The sequence below is a fragment of the Lonchura striata genome, chromosome 8 (genome assembly GCF_050655825.1).
Source record: "Lonchura striata isolate lonStrDom1 chromosome 8, ASM5065582v1, whole genome shotgun sequence".
NCBI classification, from domain to species: domain Eukaryota; kingdom Metazoa; phylum Chordata; class Aves; order Passeriformes; family Estrildidae; genus Lonchura; species Lonchura striata.
Window position 1 is genome coordinate 17,879 of NC_140710.1, and position 6,672 is coordinate 24,550.

Here is a 6,672-nt window from a genome sequence, read left to right on the forward strand (position 1 = left end):
GCACCCAGCATTACAAATTTCAAGTCCCCAGGACTTGCGCTATTACAGGCTATGCAGCAGGGCAGATCAGCTCCGGGAAAAATACGTGCAGACACCCGTGACACAGGACAGGGAGAGAGAGCTTTTGTGGAGAAGAAAGGACTGAGAGACCCAAAGATCACAGAGTGCACCAGAGGCAAGTGACAGGACACACACCGGAACTGCTCTGCCCTGAGCACCTCAGCACTGTGGTCAAAACAGACACTTTTCCTTTAGCTGGCCTAAGGGGACGCTTCTCGCACATCCCCGCTCCCAAAGCTGATTCAAAAGATCCTCCCAGCACACCCTCTTTCATCCCTCTATGGGTCTGAGCCCTATACTTATCTCTTGGGCATCTGGGGATGACGATCCATGTCGCATGTGAATGGAGGCTGCCTGGCCTGCAGGGAATGTCCTATGGTCACCGGGCTGTGGTCCCGTGCTCAGCTACAATCGAGAACACCAAACATCACTGCATGATCTTAGCTGCACAATGGACAAAACCCAGCAATCCCGCTACTCACCGTTCTCCTAAGAATGCTCGGGCTGTGCACTTTGGCCAGGCTCGGAGGCTACCACCGTCATCGCAGGGTCTGCCTGGGTTAAGAAGAGACAAAGTGACTCGGCATTGCTGAAACCTAAGAGGACCTTGGCTCCCCCTCCCTACCTCGGCGACTCACCGCAACTCCTCAGCCAGTGCCAAGGGCTACCTGGCAGCCATCGTGAAATACAAAATTTCAAGGCTTCATCTCAGAGTTCAGCAATACTTCCAGAAGGCTCACAAGCACAGGGAATCCAGGCCATCGGCTGTCGGTCAAAAAGGCTTGGCATACTCTGAGTCGATTCCTTAAAGCACACAAACAAGAATGGATGCTTACAGTTGGATCAAAAACTAAAAGCTGAGCAAGAAGTAAAAGCTGAGCAAAAACAACTGCTTTGGTCCACTGCTCACCTGGCACACTTGGCCTTGACTGCTGCTGTCTGCCTGGACCTCCTGAAAGTAAAGGCAAAGAACACTGCTGTAACACGGTCACCATTGAGGCTGCCCCTGCAAATGCAAACCAGGACTGACCTGCACATAGGAAAAACCACACCCAGGACTGGGGCTCTCTGCCACTGATTTCAGTTGTCAGCATCTGAAAGGAAGTTAGGACTAGTGTCAAATGGCTGCAGGACAACATAGCATCACCAAACATGTTATGTCTATCTCCCCATAAAATCTAGAGCCCAACTACATCCTGCATTAAAAATTTCAAGTCCCTAGGACTTTTGCTATTACAGGCTACGCAGCAGGGCAGAGCAGCTGCGGGACAAACACATGCAGACACCCGTGACACAGGACAGGGACAGAAAGCTTTTGAGGAGAAGAAAGGACCGAGAGACCCAAAGAACACACAGTGCACCAGAGACAATTGACAGGACACACACCGGAACTGTTCTGCCCTGAGCACCTCAGCACTGTGGTCAAAACAGACACTTTTCCTTTAGCTGGCCTAAGGGGACGCTTCTTGCACATCCCTGCCCCCAAAGCTGATCCTAAAGGCCCTCCCAGCACCCTACTTTAATCCCCTCTGTGGACCTTAGCCCTATACTTATCTCTCAGGCATCTGGGGATGAGAATCCAATGGAGGCTGCCTCGCCTGCAGGGAATGTCCTATGGTCACCGGGCTGTGGTCCCGTGCTCAGCTACAATCGAGAACACCAAACATCACTGCATGATCTTAGCTGCACAATGGACAAAACCCAGCAATCCCGCTACTCACCGTTCTCCTAAGAATGCTCAGGCCGCTCACTTTTGCCAGGCTCGGAGGCTGCCACCGTCATCGCAGGATCTGCCTGGGTTAAGAAGAGACAAAGTGATTCGGCATTGCTGAAACCTAAGAGGACCTTGGCTCCCCCTCCCTACCTCGGCGACTCACCGCAACTCCTCAGCCATTGCCAAAGGCTACCTGGCTGCCATCGTGAAATACAAAATTTCAAGGCTTCATCTCAGAGTCCAGCAATACTTCCTGAAGGCTCACAAGCACAAGAAATCCAGGCCATCAGCTGTTGGGGACAGGGGCTTGGCATACTCTGAGTGGATTCCCTAAAGCACACAAACAAGAATGGATGCTTACAGTTGAATCAAAAAGTAAAAGCTGAGCAAAAACAACTGCTTTGGTCCACTGCTCACCTGGCACACTTGGCCTTGACTGCTGCTATCTGCCTGGACCTCCTGAAAATAAAGGCAAAGAACACTGCTGTAATACAGTCACCATTTAGGCTTCCCCTACAAATGCAAACAATGACTGACCTGCTCATGGAAACACCCTCCCCCAGGACTGGGGCCCTCTGCCACAGATTTGAATTGTCTGCATCTGAAAGGAAGTTAGGACTAGTGTCAAACGGCTGCAGGACAACTTAGCATCACCAAACATGTTATGGCAAACTCCTGATACAATCTAGAGCCCAACTACACCCGGCATTACAAATTTCAAGTCCCCAGGACTTGTGCTAATACAGGCTATGCAGCAGGGCAGAGCAGCTCCAGGAAAAATATGTGCAGACACCCGTGACACAGGACAGGGAGAGAGAGCTTTGGAGGATAAAAAAGGACTGAGAGATGCAAAGATAATAGGGTGCACCAGAGACGAGTGACAGGACACACGCCATCGCTGCTCTGCCCTGAGCAGCTCAGCACTGAGATCAAAACAGACGCTTTCCCTTTAGGTGGCCTTAGGAGACGCTTCTTGGGCAGCCCCATCTCCAAAATTGTCTCAAAAACCCCTCCTGGGGAGTCCCACCCGGCACCTCTCTTCCATTCCCTCTGTGGGTTGTAGCCCTGCACTTATCTTGCACGTATCAGGGGATGAAAATCCCCATCGGGTGCAGAAGGAAGACGCTGCTCCCATCTCCAGGCCCTGGCCCTAACTTATCTTTTGGATGACTGGTGATGTGAATCCACGTTGGACCTGAAATGAGTCTGGCTCAGAGGAGATAGCCTGTTAGCCTCTTAGTCTTCTAAAATAAAGAATGGGAAAATCAATGGTTGTGTTTAGTGCTATGTGGGCCGAATCTCAGCAAGTCAGTTACTTATCCTCTCCTGAGTGTGCCTGGGTGTTCAAGTCTCCGGCCTCATCCTCAGTCTAAGGTATGGCTGTTATGATGAGTGGCACGGGGGTTAGAGAGGCAAAGCTACATGGCATTTGTGTGAGTTCGGTGGAGGAGCTTGTGTGCCGTATGACACGTGGATGCCTCTGCTATGCTTGTGAAAAGCCTTGCAGATACGCACCGTTTCTCACCCTACTGCCTGCAAACCCCCACCGGGATAACTCCTAACTCGGTACCCTGCTTAATCTCCCTCTCCTAGTCACAATCCTCAACTCACCTGAAGCCGCCGTCTGCGTCGTGATGAATCTGCTGGAAAAATGTTGCGCTCGACACAAACTGCAATTACTGGAAGTTGCCCTCCTCCTAAAAAAAGAAGAAAAAAATCAGAAATTACAAAAGCACCTTACCAGCCCTGAATACTCAACCCCAAACTGTGAATTTAAATACTCCCTGTGTTCAACGTTGTTTTCTTTGCAGTATCTTCAAAGTCTCTGTTGCATTAGAAGCCCAAAAGCAGCTGCAGAGAACAAGCTAAGCTAAAGGAGCCTCTTCATCTGAATGAGAGGAGAGCTCTTACCCCAGCTGATCCCACTGAGGGAATGAAGCCCCTTGGGAAAGGCTGGGGTTAATATACCCCTGATTGGGCCCGCCTCTCGTTCCCGTGGCACCTGGGAAAAGGGAGGGGGCAAACCCCACAGTGTATAAAAGCCATCAGAGGAGCTGTGGCTATTTGGCTCCTCTGGCTTGAATTCAAGGAGAAGAAAGGGCTGGATATAGAAGAAAACTCTTCAGGGAAATGACAGCTCTTTCTTTTTTCTACAACTGCTTGGAGCAAAAGGGCAAAAAATCTGGTAAGAAATAAAACTTTGTTTTTAGGCAGCATATCTAGATAAGTTGGGTAATTTGCTGTTAACTTATATAATTATTCCTCAGTGACTACTAAGTAGTACTCAACCTGAGACTAAGGGTGGAGAAAAACACTAATTATATGAACAGTTTAAGTCTCCTTGGGGCTGCTAATTAGGACTAACTACATTATAAATAACAATAAGAAAAACAATAGGCTCCTGGGCAGCATAAAGGTTAAGTACGTGCTAGGCTTGCCTTTCTCTGAGGTACTTAGTCCTAGGGCACAGAAAGAAGTGCCCTGAAAAGTAGTTTTAAATGCTGAAAAAGCATCTTAGAAGAGCCTCCTTCAAATTAATCCCTTAAAATGAAGAAATGGGGAAGTTGCCTCCACTGATACCATGGCAAATAAATGGCTTCCGCCCTTTAACTTAATCCCCTCGAATACTGGGAAAAGAGAGGCTTTCCTCAATTTAAATCTCTCCAGTTATGAAGACAGAGGGATTTTCCCCTCAATCCAAACCCTTAAGAAAGAGAGATAGCTGGGCTTCCCCCTCAATTTAAGCCTTAGGACAACAAAAAGGGTTACTCTTAATTCAAACCCATAAACAACATTGTCAAGGTTTTCCCCCTCTATTTAAACTGGAAAATAATGGAATATGGGGATTCCCTGTCAATTACCACCCCTAACAGCATAGAAAAGGCAGGGACTCTTTCAAATGAGACCATTAAAATTGCAGGGGAAGTGCATTTCCTCATTATTTGAAAGCAAGAAATAATGGAAAAGGAAGTTTTTTCCCATACTTTAAACCCCTTGTCTCTCCATAACCCCTCTTTTTTCTGGGAGTGCTGTGGAAGGTCTTGGGGTTCTAGGGAGGGACTGACACAATAAAAGGGGAAAGTTGAAAGCTCTCCTATGGAACCCCACATGCTGCCCGGCCTGCTCAGGTGCTGCCCCTTGGCAAGAGGGCTCTGCCCTCTGCATTTTCTCAAAGGGATGCTCCGTGCCCGGGTGGGTCCGGCTGCTCCCCGGTCCCAGCTGGATGTTCCGACTGTAGCTCCTGGAGGGACGCTTGGGATACCCCTGTTAGCCCCTCTGGATTAGCAGCTCCCTGTGCAGGTGTGCGCAGGTAGCTGCACTAAAAGCAGCTGCTCGCATGGGGAGCTGCTACACCTAAGAGTGGGGGATAAGGTGAAGAAAGGTCCTGTGGGGTGTTCCCTCCCCTACACAGCCCTTTGCCAGACCCTTAAACAATGGGGTGCCAGATTTTCATTGCCAAGATAATTAACAATCTTTCCCCTGGCCAAACAGGAATGGTGCTACCAAAATTGCAAACAGTGAATGATTTCTCACAGACCACAGCTGCCAACACCAGGAATTCTCGCTGCCCTTAGAGAGCAGCACACCTCCAGTGAAGAGACATCAACACACAGAGAGGGTGAGGTTGGTTTTATAGGGAAAAAGGGCAGAGGTTGGATCACGAGGTCTGTGGCTGCAAGTGACATTCTACATCATTTTGTTCTGAATGGCACAGGATTTATCCTGGAGCAAAACTGCTCCCACCAAGAATTCTGCCTGCCCCGGAAGAGACAAGCACCTCCTTAAAATTGAAACCAGGAAGTGTAGAGGGTGAGCCATGTTTCACAGAGAATAGGGCCAGTGACAGAGTCCAAGACCCAGGGGCCATGAAAGAAGGGCCGCCCACTGAAAATCTGAATGCAGAAGGATGTGTTGTGGACCCAAGCTGCCCTGATGTTAATCAGGGGTTATCTTAAACATCCCAAGCACAACTCGCAAACTGACATCAGGAAGCTGGACTGGTGAGTTTTCTTTCCCAGGCTAAAAGTCTGGAATTGGCACTCAGGACCCCCTGGCCCTGGGTGGGCAGCTGACTACAACAAATATGACCATCGAAGAATATCTCCCAGACCCCATCTGCCCCCACCTCAAACTTCTACTGCCCTGATGTTCCCAATGGAGCCCTAAAAACTGACATCAGGAACCTGGACTGGTGAGTTTTCTTTCCAAGGGAAAAGGACAGGAGTATGGGCCCAGGGGCTCCTGGCCCTGAGCAGGAACCTGACTTCAAAAACTCCAATCATCAAAGGATGTATCCCAGAACACAGCTGTCCCCACCTCAAACTTGCACTGCCCTGACAGTCCCATGGGAGCACTACAAACTGACATCAAGAACCGGAACTGGTGAGCTTTCTTTCCCAGGAAAAAGAGCTGGAATTACAGCACTGGACCCCCTGGCCTTGGGCAGGTGCCTGACTGCAACAAATACGAATATGGAAGGATATCACCCAGACACCATCTCCTCCAACCTCAAACTTGCGCTGCCCTGACAGTCCCAAGGGAGCCCTGCAAACTGACATTAGGAACCTGGACTGGTGAGTTTTCTTTCCAGGGAAAAGGGCCGGAGTATGTGCTCAGGGATCCCTGGGCATGAGCTGGCACAGAACTACAAAAACTCCAATCATAGAAGGATGCATCCCAGAACAAAGTTGTCCCCATCTCAGACTTGCACTGCCCTGATAGTCCCATGGGAGCACTACAAACCGACATCAAGAAACTGGACTTTGAGTATTCTTTCCCAGGGTAAAGGGCCAGAGTATGTGCCCAGAGGTCCCTGCCCCTGAGCTGGCACCTGACTTCAAAACATCGAAACACTGAAGGATGCATCCCAGGACAAAGCTGTCCCCACCTCAAACATG

The 6,672-nt window shown here is 49.5% G+C and overlaps 1 long non-coding RNA gene across 2 annotated transcripts; it reads right to left on the bottom strand.

Annotated features, from left to right (window-relative positions):
* Positions 1-593: 593 nt before the first annotated feature.
* LOC146766706 (uncharacterized) lies at positions 594-5,787 on the bottom strand. 2 transcript variants are annotated; one of them, XR_014956959.1, is made up of 5 exons: positions 2,312-5,787; positions 2,192-2,233; positions 1,091-2,104; positions 971-1,012; positions 594-864 (listed from the first exon to the last, which is right to left on the bottom strand). It is a non-coding gene; the product is annotated as an uncharacterized LOC146766706 (long non-coding RNA). The 2 variants fall into 2 exon arrangements; XR_014956958.1 differs by having other exon boundaries at positions 1,091-2,233.
* Positions 5,788-6,672: the final 885 nt, after the last annotated feature.